Below are 16,974 nucleotides of genomic sequence, written 5' to 3'. Positions count from 1 at the left end.
CGACGCGGGGCTCGAACTCACGGACCGCGAGATCATGACCTGAGCTGAAGTCGGCTGCTTAACTGACTGAGCCACCCAGGCGCCCCATCAAAGGGTATTTTAAATATACCATTTACCACCTAGAAACTGTTCTTCTTGGTGGATTAGTCAATCTCCTAGAATTGTCATAATACCAACTCAGGAGTCAAGTCTTAATAATCTTTCTAATAATGTCTTGCTCAGTATGTAAAACACTTCCTATTGGATAACTGGCACCAGGAGCTTTTTCATGCACGAACCAATGAAACAGAACTACTACTTTCACATTTCTGTGATCAATTCTTTCCTTAGAGCCAGGCTCGGGGATTCTAGAGTGGAATCAAGAAAAAAATGCTCACTCGGAACCTGAGGTGCCCTCTCTGTTCCCCCAGAAGCATTACAGCCACACGGCCTGCATCCATGCCCATCTGCCCACTGGCTGTCCATTCATTTCCAAGGTAGGGACAGCATTCTACCCGTCTTGTGTGTCCCAGTGACTGGGACACAGCAAATGCTCCATCAACGCTCAGCGAACTGAAAAGCTGATCCAAGCAAATGAGACGTAGCGCACTTCACCCCTGACACGGACCCAGGGACAGAACCTATTATTTTCTGTTTCAGGCCGAGTGCTCTGTAAAGCGCCCGATTCATGGAATACGGTAGATTATAAGGCTCTATGCAGACTTCTCAGCACAGGAGTTTTTCTGCACAGGGCCAGCTACTAAATATTTTCAGGTCTGCAGCGTGAAAGCAGCCACAAAATCATATATCCATGAATGGGCGTGGCTGTATTCGAATACAACTTGGTTTATGGACGTGGAAATTGGAATCGGGGCAGAATTTTCACGTATCAGGAAATATTACTGTTTTTTCTTCTGATTTTTCTTCAACCGTGTAAAAAATGTAAAAACCCTTAGCTCACAGGTGGTACAAGGCTAGGTGTGGGCTGGTTTTGGCCCCAGCCAAAGTTTGCCGACCCTTATTCTGGTGCATCAAAGTCTCCCCCCCACCCACCCCACTCCCTCTGCACCCCCAGGGCACCAGGAGAGAGAACACAATCTTCAAGGAGGATATGTGTCCAAAAGGACTACCCTTTGAACCAGAAAGAGAGAGAGGGAGGAAGTTGACTTTGGCCGAGGACCCAGCGGGACTTGTTTGCTTATAATTCAGCAGGGGTAACACCCTGCTCCCGCCAGACCACCACCGCTCGCTGGAGGAAGAAAAACCAAAAAGATTTTCCTTCTTCCGACACTGGGTCATCATTCAGAGACTGTATACACAATCCCCCAAATGACTTGGCTTGGGTTTTAGGCAAGCCCTTCCCCTCAGGTCTGTCAAAGGAGCTCCATTTGGATTCTCCTGGGATTCTCCTCAATCCAGCTCTCTCCCCAGCTCCCCAAGGAGGCAGAGGCCAAGGGCAGCTCTCCAAGACGTGGGCCCATGGTTCATGGTCTCCGTTACGGCAATGTTGTTGTTCTAAATACTTTCTAATTAGTCTTCTGAATAAAGCCGGTGGGTATTTTATAATCCTACAACCCAACTACCACGGACGAGTTCTGCCAACGACAGTGATTAGCACTGAAACGTCCCCCCTCTCAGAGTGACTGGCCTGCTCTTGTTCCTTGGTGGCCCGCTGCTCCTTGCCCTGGGTCTCTGCTGACTCTCCACTGTGGGAGGACTTCCAAGACTTCCTTTGGGCTCCAAGGGACACTTATTCCTCCTTCTTTCAGACTCATCTTGTGGCATCAACTGTCACTCTAATAAGCCCAGGAACGAGGAAGAAACCTGACTCACAGCCTGGGAACCTGCAAAATGGAGTCTGGATTTTGCTTCTTGCGGACAGCTCTCCATCAGGAAATGGTGACTGGAGATATTTCACTTTCTGGTGTGCGGGTTTCTGGTCCTCACTGTCACTGCTCACTCCTCTGGGCTAGCAGTAGTTCTCGACCAGGGAATTAACACTGTCTTCCCCTGGTGGTGACTGCCACAGGCCCCTTCTGTCCAATCCCAGCTGGCATGGAGGATGTGGATGCTGAGGATGTGGGGAGATAAGGGACCAAAGTGATCTAGGATGGCTTCCTGGAGGAGGCGGCTATGGTTGGAGTGTGCCTTGTTGATATATTCCTGTATATAGTTTTTCAAACCACCCTCCTCCACAAATGGCTAGGCCTGGGTAGAGATATTAGGGATATGGGCATTGACTCTATGATATGGTACAGTTAAAGATTTTACTTTTATTTTTTTAAGTAATCTCTACACCCAGTGTGGGGCTCGAACTCACAACCCCAAGATCAAGAGTCGCATGCTCTACTGCCTGAGCCAGCCAGGAGCCCCACATGATATGGTGCAGTTAGATAGAGGGTCAAAGGAGGAGCCAAAAGGAGACCTGGGCTTTGGTTCCACTGACTCTCTGTGTGAAAGTGGGCAAGTCATTTGCCCTTCCTGGACCTTGGCCATGTTTTTATATATCCAGAACTACTACTAAGCCAAGTTTTTCTACAGGAAGTCTAAACAAGATCCATAAAGCCCTGCCTCACCTTTTATCAACTTGCAGAGGCTGCTAACTGTTCGGCATCTAATTAGCATTCAAGGTGTGAAACTGACAACGGTTCAGGGGCAAATGCACCCAGCTTGGATACCACTGGTGTCTACGTCCTCTGGGACAGAGAAGTGAAGAGAGGAGGAGGCAGCTGATGTGAACTCACGTGGCCCAGCCCTTCCTGACTCCCAGCACCACCGGACGTAGCTGCTCTGGGAGACCAGAGTGAGGCTTGCTTATTTGCACCCAGTGAGATCCACATTCCTCACATGAGTACAGATAAAGTCAGTTACATCCCAGGGAGAAGCTGACACATGGAGGCAGCATAGGAAACTTAATGACCCCACACTTAGGGCACCTTAGGTCTTAAGGGAGAGATACAATAGGCTCTGGGTGGGGTATGCCAGGGACGAGGTCCACTCGAGTTGCCTGATCCTCCAGGAAGGCTCCTCCCAACTACAGCTGGTCCCTCCTGGTGACGGGGAGGTTGACAGATGACGCAGCCAAGAGGTCTGCAGAGAGAGGGTGGGGCAGGGGAATCACCTGAACAATCCCCACGTGAGTCGCTGAGTGACCCAAACACCGGCTACTCCATAATTACAAGGTTCTCCTAAGAAGGAGTTGTTAGGAGAGTTTCAGAATCAACCAGCAACCATACTGAAGACCTACCTGTGCCAGGAGACTTGACCAGGTCATTGCCGTTGGCCTCAAGAGGCCTACAGCTGAGCGGACTGGGGACTTCATGGCCACTGCCCGCCCTTTATGTTCTTTCAGACAACCTCACACCAAGGACCTCCTGCACCAGGACTTTGCTAAGGGGAGATCAAAACCTGAAAACCTGCACTTTAAGCTCACAGTCTGGGGCAGGGAGGGGGCAGGGGCGGGGCTTCCTAAAGACTCCAAGAAATTTCACAAGGAGGAGGCAAAGGAGGACCTCAAAGGGGGCAGGGGCGAGGTCATTCCCACCAGGGCCCCTGAGGCACAGTGGGCAGACCCTTGCTGTTGGGGACAGGGGTGCGTATCTCTGTAGGGTGTCCATCTGGAGGGGTCCGGGCCTGGGGCCACAGGGAGGATCCACCACTCCTGCCCCCGAGGACTGAGGACACCGCTTTTGTGAATCAACACTTGGGACTACAGCCAAAGAAAGGATCCTCATCCCTGAAGCTGTCCAGGGCAGGGCAGGGTAGGGTAGGGCAGGGCAGGGCTGGGAGAATGGAAGATTCCCCTCCAGCTGCTCTGACGAAGCCGTAGGGAGTGTAGGGGATGAAGACGGGCTGGAAGGTCGGTGGATCTGGGGGGTAGATCTGACTCCTTTACCTTGCCTCTGACCTCAGGGTGAATTATTATTACCATTTTTAAATTTTTTAATGTTTGTTTATTTTTGAGAGAGGGAGAGACAGAGCACGAGTGGGGGAGGAGCAGAGAGAGAGGAAGGCACAGAATCCGAGGGAGTCTCTGGGCTCTGAGCTGTCAGCACAGAGCCTGATGCAGGGCTCAATCCCATGAATCATGAGATTGTGACCTGAGCCGCAGTTGGACAGGGGTTCAGCTCCCAAATGGAGCAGCTGGCTTGGCTTTGGTCTGAGGTCTTCAAAGACATCAGAATATAAGAAACAAATGTCCCTGGACACCCAAGGTCTTAAAGATGGGGTCGGGGTCTTGGGGAAAACACACTTCTTTGTGGAACACAGCTTACAGCTCACTGGGAAACAAAGTAAGTGATGCTCCCTTGTATGTAAAATAATTGCGCCTCAGTGTTCTTTGTGCGTGGGGTGTCTGTTGGTCTCCAGGAGGTTCCATGGGTTATGACGTCAGTGTCACGTTTGGGCATTCTGTAAACAGCAGCAGCAACACAGCCCCACCCTGGGGCAATGCTATGGCCCGTAGGCTCTTCACTTGGAAGATAAGGGGGCTAAGTCAAGCATCCGCACGGCCCTTTCTGGCTCGGAGTTCTAAGACTTTGGGGGGAATTGTGGGACAAGCTAGAGGGACCTCTGTGTCAGGGGCTGGAGGCCTTCCCAGAGGCACTTCCTGAGTGGCTCCCTCCGCCAGCCCCCCGTGGATTGGATTCGGGCCCATCATCATGGCACACGCCCCCACCTTTCCAGATCTGAGGGCAGCTGGAATCCCATCTTGCTCAGCCCTGGGACCCAGCCTGTGCCTCACGCCTGGCACCATGTAGGTGTTTGCTCAGTGAAGCCAGACACAGGGCCTCAGAGCCCACCTCAAACGTCCTGTCACCCTGTAGCCCCCTGACCAAGATGTGACTCGGTGGCCTTGCTGCCCCAAGATGTCTCCTTTGTTCTTTGTGTGCTGAGGGAGGTTGCCCTGCTCACTCAGATGACAGGGGCTCCTTGTCCCAGGGCCCTCAGGAAGCTGCTGAGTGGAGGGAAGCAAATAGTAAACAGATCACGGGGGTGAACATCTTGCAAGGGACAAGCTGATAGAGCTGTGGAGACCAGTTTTGTCAGGAGGGCCTTCGTTCCAAATCACAGCATGCCACGATGAAGAAAAACTATGATTTAGGGGCGCCTGGGTGGCTCAGCCGGTTAAGTGCCTGACTCTTGGTTTCGGCTCAGGTCACGATCTTCATGGTTCACGAGTTTGGGCCCCGAATCTGGTTCTGCGATGGCAGCACGGAGCCTGCTTGGAATTCTCTCTCTGCCCCTCCCCCACGCATACTGTCTCTCTCTCAAAACAAATAAATACACAAAACAAAATTAAAAAAAAAAAGAAAAGAAAACCTGTGTGCTTTAATTTACAGATGCTTCTAAGGATTCAAATATTATAAAGCTGGAAGTGAACATGCCCGACAACCCCCTCACCCGAGATTCCCACTGTCAACAGTGGGAATGTGGATGATGTGGAAAGCCACAAAGGTTGGTTTCCATCTACCCAAACGGCTACTGAGAGGCCTCAGGGAATCAGGAGGGTATCTTACCTTTTCTGAATTTGCTCTCTCCTCTGGTAATCCTTTATATCCCCGAGAAGCCCCAAAACCTGTCTGGACTTGCCCAAGTCCGATATCCAGTTGGTCATTGGCCGCCATTATCTCTCTGTCTCAAATTCTTGCCCAGACAACTTCCCTTTGCTGCTCTAAGACCAGGGGGCTGCCGTGAGGCATCCCCCAGGGCCCCTGTGACTGAAATCAGAGGGTGGAAAAAGAGCCCCTAAAGGTTGGGGGCCTCGGGGAGAGTGAGAACCAAACTGCAGAGGGAGGATTTACAGGCTCAGACATGCATCCTTCTGCTTGTTGGAAATATCACTCCATCAGGGAGTCACCTCAGATATTCTATTTTCCAACCAATGCCAGAATTTAAGTTCTAAAGGTGCAGAATTGTGTCTTAATACCTCTATTTTTATGTCTCGCCCTCCCTTCTCCACTCTTCCATGACCAGTGTTGGGCCCAAAGCAGATCCACTCAGTGTTCATAGAATTCGGCAAACAAGTTTGTCAAACATGAGTGCTGTGTGCCTGGCTAAGGACCAGGAGGTGAAGGAGACACTCCTCTTTCCAGGAAGCTGGTTAAGCCTCGGATGCCAGCATAAGATTGTCCCCAACAGTGCCCAGGTGTCCTCCAGCCCCAGGTGGAGGACGACTGCGGGGAAGTGCTGATGGGAGGGCAGCAGGACAGACACCCAACGCCATGTGGGTGAGCTGGACTAACGCTACCGGGCAGATGGGAAGGAAGAATGATAAAGATAAAGAAGAATGGTAAAGAAAGATAACAGCTAACACGCATGTGATGCTGACCTCGGGCCACGCACAGTGCCAAGTCCTTTACACGCCCCTCACACAACCCCCCCAGGTGGGAACCTGCACCCATCACACTTCACTACCCTACCCATCTCCCACTGACACCCTGTGACAGCACTGATGTGCCCCCTATGAATCTCTCCGAGACTCTCTTCAGGATATACACCCAGGAGTTCAGAATTCCCCTTCTAGTAAGCTGGTTACAGACAACAGACGGACACATCCAAACAACCTAGACACAAGCATACACACTGTGGCATTGTATAGAATAGCCAAAGATCGACATCATCTCAAATGCCAATCACTAAGGGACTGATTAAAGATAATTAAGGAATAACCACACAATGGAATACTATGCAGCTGTTAAAAAGAGCAACGAAACTCTCTGTGAACTGATATGGAAAGCTTTCCAAAGTTAAAATAGAATATACATATAGGGGCGCCTGGGTGGCTCACTCGGTTAAGTGTCTGACTTCAGCTCAGGTCACGATCTCGCGGTTTGTGAGTTCGAGCTCTGTGTCGGGCTTTCGGAGCCTGGAGCCTACTTCAGATTCTTTGTCTCCCTCTCTCTCTCTCTCTCTCTCTCTCTCTGCCCCTCCCCCGCTCACACTCTGTCTCTCTCTCAAAAATACACATTAAAAACATTTTAGAAAAAGGAATATACATATATATATGTAAATAGTTGATCCTCATTATTAGCAGTAACATGTCCTGTGAAGTCACCACGAATACCTCATGAGTGAACAGTGTACCACTGCTTCCAGAAGAAATATGAGGTTAGGTTCCCGTGAGCCTCTGATCACAACCTTGTTTTATGTATGTTTCCGTTCAAAGCTACCTTATTTAATATATATATTACTGATTCATAAACAATGAACTCACAGCCAGCAGCACTTTCATTCTTATTTAAATAAAGCTTATCTCACAAGTATTTTCCCCATAAGCCACACGCAACCTCCTTGCACTTCGGAGCACTGGACAGCACATCGGCACCACGCCTGGGGGCCATTTTAAACAGTGAAATCAACAGGAAGCACAAGAATGTGAAAAACGTGGCACCAAACAGACTGGGAAAAGGACACCTGTTTGCAGCACAAGAGCCGAAACAGGAAGGCAATGCACCACGCAGGTCAACCTCAGCCGGGGACGCGTGTGGGGCAAATCAAATGTTCCACTGCTCTGTGCATGTCCGCCAATGACTTCGAAAGTGCCGCGAGTATGGACTTGGGGGTTGCAAATAAATTTGAGAGAGTGGGAGACTTTGCAAACATGGAATCCGTGAATCATGAGGCCTGACTTACATTCACGGCTGGTTGTTGGGCATCAAGACAATCTGGAAGGATCCAAGAAACCGGTAAGAGTTGTACTTGGGGTGGGGTAGGGACGGGAGGGGCTGTGTCCGGGCTGAATGGGAAGAGAGTGGGAAGGAGACTTCATTTTATAACTTTTTATATTCCTCTCAATTACTAAACCATGGGAAGCTATTACCTCTTCAAAAACAGACAATAAAACACCGAAAAACCTGCACGGACACTTACAAGCCCTACATTCATGCCTTAAAATTTTATGGTTTTTTAAAAAAAATTATTTAATGTTTTTATTTATTTTTGAGACAGAGAGACAGAGCAGGGGAGGGGCAGAGAAAGGGGGAGACACAGAATCTGAAGGGGACTCCAGGCTCTGAGCTGTCAGCACAGAGCCTGATGCGGGGCTCGAACTCACGGAGTGTGAGATCATGACCTGAGCTGAAGTCGGACACCCAACCGACTGAGCCACCCAGGTGCTCCTAAAATCTTATGTTAGCTTCAAACGCAAATATCTTACTAATCTTTTGAGGTGGGGTCCAGGCCTTTGGGTGTGGATTTGTGGACGAGAGCTCTGCATTTGTCTTTTCTGCATAAATCACCCCGGGATGCGTGCATAACCTGTCACTTTCTAGTCCGGTGTCTGTAAAAAGGAGCTGAAAACTGAGGACGCCCGTCAAGGAGCCATGGTGCAGACTCCTCTAACAGACGCGTTTTCTTTCTCCACCTAGCGCGGGTCTCCAGCAGTTGTCGTGCACACACCTGAGCAGGGGTTTTCTTTGGGTGGCTTGCTTTTATAAATTCTTCCTAAAGCGTTCACTTGCCTTTTCACAGAAACCGCATTTCTATTTCTTTTTGGTTTTCAGAGGTCATCAGCTCACGTCACATTTCATCTACGCGGTTACGGAACTGAGTACAACTGTTGGAAGCAGGTGCCCGTGTGGCCCCAACCACACCTGTGAGGGAGGGGGCCGTGTGGGTGGTCTGGGGGGCGGGGGGGGGGGGGGGAAAGGGCAGGTGCCAATCATTAGGTGAAGGTCGTTGTAGAGTGCATCACCTGTGTGTGAATGTGCCTTGTGAACCACAAAAATGCAGTATGTCGCTGAACCACACCTTTGTGCATTATTCTTTGTGCATTTTACATGTCAGCTCTGTCCACGGGTCAGACAGACTCTCTGGGGGCAGAGGGCTGGTCCTCGTGGCGCTCAGAGGGGTGAGGTAGGCCCTCGGGGAACAGTTTCTGGAAGCCAGATGCCTTTTTCAAAGGCCTTCAAGGTAGGATTTCTGACAGAGGACATGTAGCCATCACGTTTGAAGGTAGAGGAAAGGCAGGTCTATAAGATCTCCTGAAGTGCCCTACTAACCCGCAGAGAAGCTATTTGGGACATAAATCCTCAGTCTGAGCGTCCCCCGCTGCTCCTGGCTGAGGAGAATCCCCTTATGGGGGAGAGGTGGCACCCCCCCCACCCCCCCGCTGGCAACAGGGGCAAAGCGCCAAAATCCGTGACCTGAACCCAAAAGGCCTTTGTCTCAGCAGTTGACTCTCTGTTTCGCAGAGAAAATGGAGATTGGAGGCATTTACTCCCTCTGCTTCCTGGGCCCCACATGAACTCTCACCCCTCTACCCTTGCCCCAACTCTTTTCACTCGTCTTAAGTACCAGAAGGGCCTGAATCAGAAACCTGGGACCCCCAAGAGCCCAGTATCCCCTTACTTCCAATAGGTTATCAATTCCTGTCGGCCTCTCTTCCATGGCCTTGCCTGACCATCTTCTCCTGTCACTCCCCTGCCGAGTCATGGCTGGCCTCGCTCCCTCCAGCCCACTTTCCCCCCAGGAGTCCTGTCCACGCCACCCCTCTGCCCGAAACCTCCAGCGTCCCCCTGGTCAACAGGAGAAGATTCCCAACAGCTCAGCCTGGCACACGGGGCCCTCACAATTTGGCCTCACCTACCTGTGCAACGATTTGCCCATCCATTCACCCATACACATCCTGAGCACCAGACCTATGGAGCTACTCCGAGCTTCCAGAACACTGGTCCCTCTGCCTGAAATCACTTTCTCTCATCTTCCACCTTCTCAGACTACAAGTTCCTGTTCAGACTTAACATCTTTTATGAAAACTTCCCCTGACTCTCAGCCATGCATTATAACAAAAAATTTATTGAGTGCCTACTATATACTACTATACAGAGTGGGGGGTGGCTAACACAACTTGGTGTCAGCTCTCATGGGGCCTGCAGTCTGGAGAGGCAGTGTCAGACACAGAAAAATGTAACTCTGTGACTGTGATGGATGTGATGGATGGCTATAATAACGGGCCGTGACCTCAGCAGAGAGGTGTGGGAAGGATCCTCTGAGGAAGTCACAGTGAGGCTGCAATCTGAAAGATGAGAAGGGTGTGGAAATGATGTGAACTGCCACGTTCCATACAGTTAAGAGCAGTATGGGCAAAGGTCCTGTGGCAGGTGGGAACACGGTAGACAGAAGGAACAACAACAACAAAAGGGCCAGAGTGGCTGAAATGCAGGATCAAGGGTCATAGTGATAAAACCGGAAGCGGGGCAAGGGCCAGACCACCCAAGGTTCTTGAGGGCAAGGAGTTTTATCTTTATCCTAAAAGTAATGGGAAACCATAAAAGTAGTTTGAGCAGTGTGTGTCTGTGTGTGTGTCGTCCAAGCATGTGTGACTCACCAGATTTCCATCTTGAAAAGAACACAGTGTAGACCAGAAGTCAACAGAGTTTTTCAAAGTAAAGGGCCAGACAGAAGATATTCTTGGTGTTGCAGCCAGATGGCAAAACCAAGGCTATGATGTAGACACCTATGTAATAAAGGATATATAAATTTCTACAAATTTTTCAAGGAAGCTGAAAACATACTAATAATGGAGTACTTTTTTTTTTTTTGTAATATAGATCTGTTAATGGGGAGAACGGAAAGATTTTTTGGAGGGATAACATTTTGCTTAATTGGGGTTCAAAGCCAGTGTTCCCGTATCATCAAGTGTTCATGTGTATAAAGCATTTTGAGCTCATGGGCCATACAAAATCAGGCAGCGGCGGATTTGGCCCACGGACCACAGTTTGTGGATCTGTGGAGCAGATGTGGACTGGAGATGGGTGAGTGGGGATACAGGGGGGACCTAGTTCTATGGTGGTCCAGGCCAGGCGGCTCGGATGTGAGTAGTGACAGAGGGGTATTTGGGGGTGAACGTGACAGAACTTAGTGATGGATGGGTACAGGGGGGCCGGAGGGGGAGGTGTCAGGATGGCGCCCAGATGTCAGGTTTGCACCTGTGAAGACGGGGAGTACTGTGAGAGTTCAGTTTTGTTTTGAGACTACAACAGAAGCTGCCACTGAGGCAGCCGGACCGACGGCTCCCAGGCTGGGAGGTCTGTGAGTTCTGCGAGAGCGCAGAGCGGGGCTTGAACTGGCAAACCGTGAAATCGTGCCTGAGCGGAAGTTGGACGCTTAGCCAACTGAGTCACCCAGGCGCCCCTAAGGCGTGCCTCATCAACTCTGTCTTCAGGGACCAGCATAATATGTGGTACCCATGGGCACTAAGGACATGAGAGAGGGAGACAGGGAGGGGGGAAGGGGAGAACTTCTGTTCCTACAGGATAACATGGAGAAGACCCCCTCAATTCACAAAGGAATCCTTCTCTGAAGAGCAGACCATGTCCCACGGCTAACCTTCCCAAGAGCTGCTTTTGATAAGGGTCACTGGACCCCCCCCCCCCAGTTACGTTAAATCATCCAAGCGTGTGAGCTCACACACACATTTATACACAAATCTCCTCCCCACCAACCCTTGCAACATGATTTGTGGTGATAGTGTATTAATAACACACCCATCAGCTGTCAGTTCAACATGTCTAAATATTATGCTCCATCACCCAGAACATCATTTTTTTAAATTAAAAAAAAAAATGAAGTGGCAATTCCACTCACAGCAAGGAGGGTAGAAAGGAAAAAAAGCTACAGGTTAAAGAAAATCAATTTTTCTCTTTTCTTTGTTTTTTTCTCCCCCCTCCAAATAAAATAAGAAGCTCGTGGTTCCATTTCTTTGACAGCCCTGGGATGAGGTCAATGCTGAGATACAGAGTGGCCTGGCCTGATGACCATGGGGCGTGTTTGCAGGCATCTGTAGAGCTCAGAGCAGACGGGTCCCCTGGTCCACAGCCACAGATCATCTGGGCTCCAATGTGGAGCCTGTGACAGGGACATCAAGGAGTTCACAGGAGGGTGTGCATTCTGGAAAGCAGTGAACAAAGCACAGACATGTATTTTTGTCCTCAATTTTGTTTGGTCCTCACAACAAACCTGTGAGGTTAGAAGTGTTTTTCCCTATTTAAAAGACGAGGGGATTAATATGGAGGGGATAATCTGCCCCAGGTCACACAATTAGTGACAAAGGTCTGGGCCTCCAGCCCTCTGACGCCCAAGGATGAGGCTTCCTGTGATCTTCTGCAGTGTCCCTGGTTCCCCATCACAGATCTTATTAGCATGAAGCTACTTCCCTAGTTGGAGCCGTCCAGCTTTCTCTTTGACTTCCCGAGGGTCAAAGCCAGTTTTACCACAGTACAGACGTGCCCTGGGAATCTGGCCACCAGCACTTAGCAACCTTCAACCCTCCAGCACATGGCCATGAGCTTGGAAGCGCTGGAAAAGAAGCTGATGCACTTTAGACCAAAAAAACCTATTTTGAGTCCGAAAGGGATAAGCTCCAGCTATCCGGAAATTTTTTTTTTTTTTTTTTTTACTCCTCAGGAACTTCTCCCTGGAGAGACACAAATGGTAGGCAGTTTCCTCACAGCAATGCCAAGACCGCTGTTCTGGAGTCAGAAGACCAGAGTTCAAATCCTAAGCTCCCATTGGCAAAGTAAGAACCCAGACCCAGCAGGTTGATCTTGTCTTTTTTTATTTTTTATTTTTTTTTGGGGGGTGGCGGTGGGGGTGGGGGGTGGGGAGAGGAGGTTCAGTTTCAACATCTGTAAAGGAGGGATAACAATACCTACGGTTCCAGTTTTTTGGTGAAGATTAAACCAAGAGAATGTACGGGACGTGCATGGCACACAGTGAGGACTCACGGAGGCTCACCACCTGGGGTGGGGTTCCTGTTGTTTTGTTATGACTTGGGTACAGTTTAGATCGGGCCCAATGACTCAGTCAGGATTGAACTGGTGTGGTTATTCGTTTCCTGGGCAACCCTGAGCCCTCCCTTTGTTTCAGTTAGCAGATTGGTGCTCAGGGGCAGAAGCTGCCAGAAGTGGACACGATAAGGAAGAGAGAAACACTGTATGAACCGTCCGCTGGGAAACCTCCGCGGTCTGGGGCCCTCTGGTGCAGGGACTAACAACCGTATTTACCCCACTACCCACTACATCCGGGTTCATTCACCTTCATCCCTAATGAAGATGGGGAGACACCATGGAAAGCCTCACCTTGCGTTTAAAAACATTTTTTTTAAATGTTTGTTTAGTTTTGAGAGAGAGAGAGAGAGAGACAGAGTGTGAGCGGGGCAGGGGCAGAGAGAGAGGGAGACACAGAATCCGAAGCAGGCTCCAGGCTCTGAGCTGTCATCACAGAGCCCGACGCGGGGCTCGAATCCACAAACTAAGCCTCATCTTGCGTTTTAGCACGTCATGCACTAGGCAGAGAAATAAACCGAAGAATGTAATTGCTCACGTGACTTGCTCATTGTTGAGGGAAGATTTCTGGGCCAGGTGCGCCCCTGCAAGACAGGCCTTCGGCCCCCCATGGGTCAGTGAAACTCAGGAGGTACCTGAGAGGGACTCTGACTCAGTCCAAGTCCTCCCATGTGGTTACTGGTAATGAAGGAGGTGCCCTGCTCTCTGGGGTCTAGCCCTCAAGCAGTTCAAGACCCCAAGAAGAAAAGACAAGTAATTATTTAGTGGCCATCTAAAGCTTAACAATATCTGTGGGTATCATTAAAGAAGAAAGGGTGTACCTGTTACCCATAAAGAGTCATTTCATTCCTGCCATGATACCAGATAAGGAGACAGTCTACTTCCTTTCCTGTTTCAAGAGGGCCCCCAGCTCTCAGATTCCTGGAAACCGTCAGTAACTCTGTCCCTAGCTGCAGTTTCCTTACTTTTAGTCACAGCCTCTGGGCCAGCCTCAACAACGGTCCCTTTAAGGAAGTTGGGACACACTGTGTGGCGGGGCTGTCCCAGGGAAGCAGGCCCGGGGTGGCTTCGGTGGCCCACATCTGCCACCTGATCCGGTGGGAAAATGAAAGCTTCCCCAGCGGAAGCACCAAACTCTCTCAGAGCTCATGCCAAGGCAGGTGTTCGCGAAGGAAAAACGAGGCCAACCTAAGCTTCAGTGTGTGGAGGGCACTCTCACATCCATTATTTTTCTGTGAGGCAGGCCCCGCAGGAGGCCGCATTCCCATTCTGAGCTAAGCTGTGGAGGAAGAGATTTCCAAAGGATCCCCCATGCCAGTATGAGAAAACCCGAGGGACTCGAAAGCGGAGGCCTCTGGTCCCAGGCCAAAGGGCCCCCTAGAGACCACAAAACCACTGCCACTAAAATGAGACTAGGGCACCCACGTGACTTGAACGTCCTCCAAAAACACTAACAAGGAGGCATCATGAAAGTGCAAAAAACCCAAATTCCTATTTATTTCTATTCCATCGATAAGTGTCCCAGCCTTCTCTCAATAGCTCCTATTTTGTCTGCCTTCTTTCCCGCCTCCCCCCCTCCCCCCCATTGTTGGTCTTCTGGACCTAACCCAAGTCTCCCCTCTCCGTTTGATTATGTGCACATAGATTATCTCCCTCTTCATGGGACACTCACAGGAAATTTAAACATTCTCAGACGGGGTTCTTTTAAGCCCACTTCCCCTGCTGCCCTCCACCCCCACCCCCCACTCGGTTGCTGCGTATTCAGGAAATGCAAACCCAATATAAAGATAACCCGGACCAAACAGAAAAGGAGACTGGCCCTGTGACCTTGTTGGGCAAATGACTTCCCCTCCCTGCATCTCAGACTCAGCTTCCGCAGAACAAGGAGGTTGGGCCTGATGGGCTGCAAGGAGGTCCCTCCGGCTCTGACCTGCGAAGGCTCAGATGGCTGAGCCTCGCTAGCCACTGCCTGGTCCCGGGGACACACAACAATCCTGAGTCAGGATACTGAGGCAGTGGGGTTTTCTACCACCTCACACTACCCGTAAGCATCCTAATCTACGGTGGGGAAAGAGCGATGGGAGCCAGGATGGGAGCCTGATTTCAGGCTCAGTTCTGCCATCTTTAGGAACAGGGAAGAGAGTGAGTGGGGGAGGGTACCTGAGCAGACTTAAGCTCCAGCTACAGGGTTTTAATTAAAAACAAAACCCAACAAACAAACAAACCCCAGAATGTATATGACTAATATAATAAAGATTTTAAAAATATTTTTAGAGGGGAGCCCACCCAACAGTGAGAAGGAACTAATGTCAATCTCCAGAGCAGCACTTAAAGACTCCGTTTAAGACATCTATCCATTGGGGGCGCCTGGGTGGCTCAGTGGTTAAGAATCTGACTTCAGCTCAGGTCATGATCTTGCAGTCTGTGAGTTTGAGCCTGGTATCGGGCTCTGTGCTAACAGCTCGGAGCCTGGAGCCTGCTTCGGATTCTGTGTCTCCCTCTCTCTCTCTGTCCCTCCCCTGCTCTCTCTCTCTCTCTCTCTCTCTCTCTCTCTCTCAGAAATAAATAAACATTAAAAAAAAAAAATCATCTATCCATTGGCTTTTAGTGCCCCTGACAGCATAGGAGTCCTTTGCCTGGGGCTCCTCTGGTCTCTGTATCCATAATAATCCTGGCTCCCCAAACTCCTAGACAGCCCCAGACATAATGCGTTGAACTTCCTGGTTCTGGAAAACGGCCTCCACGACTGCACCTAGAATAAACCCCTTGTTTCCCTGTGCGGGGCTGACAAACAGAACTTGGGCTGGGTTGTCACCCAATGAAGACTATTTCATCTACCAGTTGAGCTCTCTCTGGGCAAAGACGGTTGGATGGTATAAGTAATCAATCTTGGCTCACGGCTCTGAGTAACTCGAATGGAGGAGGGACAGGAAACATGAGTCATCATGGGGAGAGAGCTGTTAATAGACTTTGAGGTTTGCAGGCAGGGGTGGGGTTAGGCCTGGCCCCTCAGCTGGGTGGAGCATATCTAGGACATCATCTTGGGAGTTGTGGAGAACAAAGAAGCCCCTCTCTAACCATAGCAACATCAGCGCCCAGGCTCCTAGAACCTGCATCCTTCTAGATAGTTGAGAAACACCTGGAAAAGGAAGACAAGTAGTTGATTCCAAGTAAATCGCTGATACTTACAGACTGCATTTTTAAAGAAAGTTGCCAATCACTGTTTTACAACAGTGAGCTGAGGACCTAGAGTCAACTAAGCATTTGTTAGTGAGACAGAAGCCAAATGCTAATCCACCCAAGACCACCATGTTCACTGGCCACGACTGGTCAAACACACTTGGGAAGCTTGGTGAAACACAGTCAAACATTGACTGCAGGACTTCTCAGGGCTTTTGATATGCTAGTGGACGTGGCTCTCCGAGAGGAGCCAGCCAGAAGCACCGCACTGAGTCTCACTGGCTCATGAGAACACCCATCTCTGTTCACATTGGTTCACACCTTTTCTACACCCAGCTGCCTCACTCTACCCGCCCCATCGGGCCAGCTCCAGTCTGTCTGCTCCAGCCTTCCTTGGCCACTCAATAGGATACAGTGCTGTCCCCCCATGGCAACCCATTCTGTATACCCAACACTTAATCTCATGAAGATGGTTTATCCTTTATGTCTGTTTTTGGTCATAAAGTCTTTTCAAATAAACAGACTCTATTTTTTAGAGTAGTTTTAGGGTCCCACCAACTCTATGCATTTTTTTTGTATGCCACTTGCCTACTGTATAAAGCCTACGGTCACTATGAATAGCAGACGCTGAATAAAGTCATTGCCTGACAGATCTCAAATCAGGAAGCGATGTAAATCTGAGAGTGATATAAAGCCACTTTACAGAAGGGAGTGTGTGAAATAAAGTGTCACGCCGGCTATAAGGATGAAAGTAAAACGGACAGTGAGGGCCACCTCTCTCTCACCCTCGCTGGACATGTGTCCAGTGGATTGGTTGTGCCCTCCCTTGATCTGGGGGGTCCACAAAGGAAAAGTCCCCAGTCCGCAAGGGAAAAGCGTCATGAGGCCCCAGCCCCCTCACGGTTCCATGACAGAGGGCACATCTTGGAGGAAGGACCGAGATTCTTGAGTATCTCACTTCCAGAACCCTTGGTTTATATCCTCTGTAAATACTGGCCAGACCAGTGTAGGCTCTGTTTTCCCTCAA

At 49.9% G+C, this 16,974-nt stretch overlaps 1 protein-coding gene and 1 long non-coding RNA gene across 5 annotated transcripts in view; one reads left to right on the top strand and one right to left on the bottom strand.

Annotated features, from left to right (window-relative positions):
- Nucleotides 1–16,974, bottom strand: part of TRERF1 (transcriptional regulating factor 1) — a 209,376-nt gene that overhangs the window by 46,721 nt on the left and 145,681 nt on the right. The gene's annotated exons all lie outside the window — the stretch shown is intronic.
- On the top strand, nucleotides 7,609–13,003 carry LOC124529396 (uncharacterized). Its single transcript, XR_006966325.1, has 3 exons — nucleotides 7,609–7,667; nucleotides 12,388–12,499; nucleotides 12,850–13,003. It is a non-coding gene; the product is annotated as an uncharacterized LOC124529396 (long non-coding RNA).

Source organism: Lynx rufus, unplaced genomic scaffold, assembly GCF_022079265.1.
Source record: "Lynx rufus isolate CCGP_SWC_20201006 ecotype Redwood Valley unplaced genomic scaffold, mLynRuf1.p SCAF_6, whole genome shotgun sequence".
Lineage (NCBI taxonomy): Eukaryota > Metazoa > Chordata > Mammalia > Carnivora > Felidae > Lynx > Lynx rufus.
The sequence above is the reverse complement of the archived record's forward strand: the minus strand, read 5'-3'. Positions and strand labels throughout refer to the sequence as shown.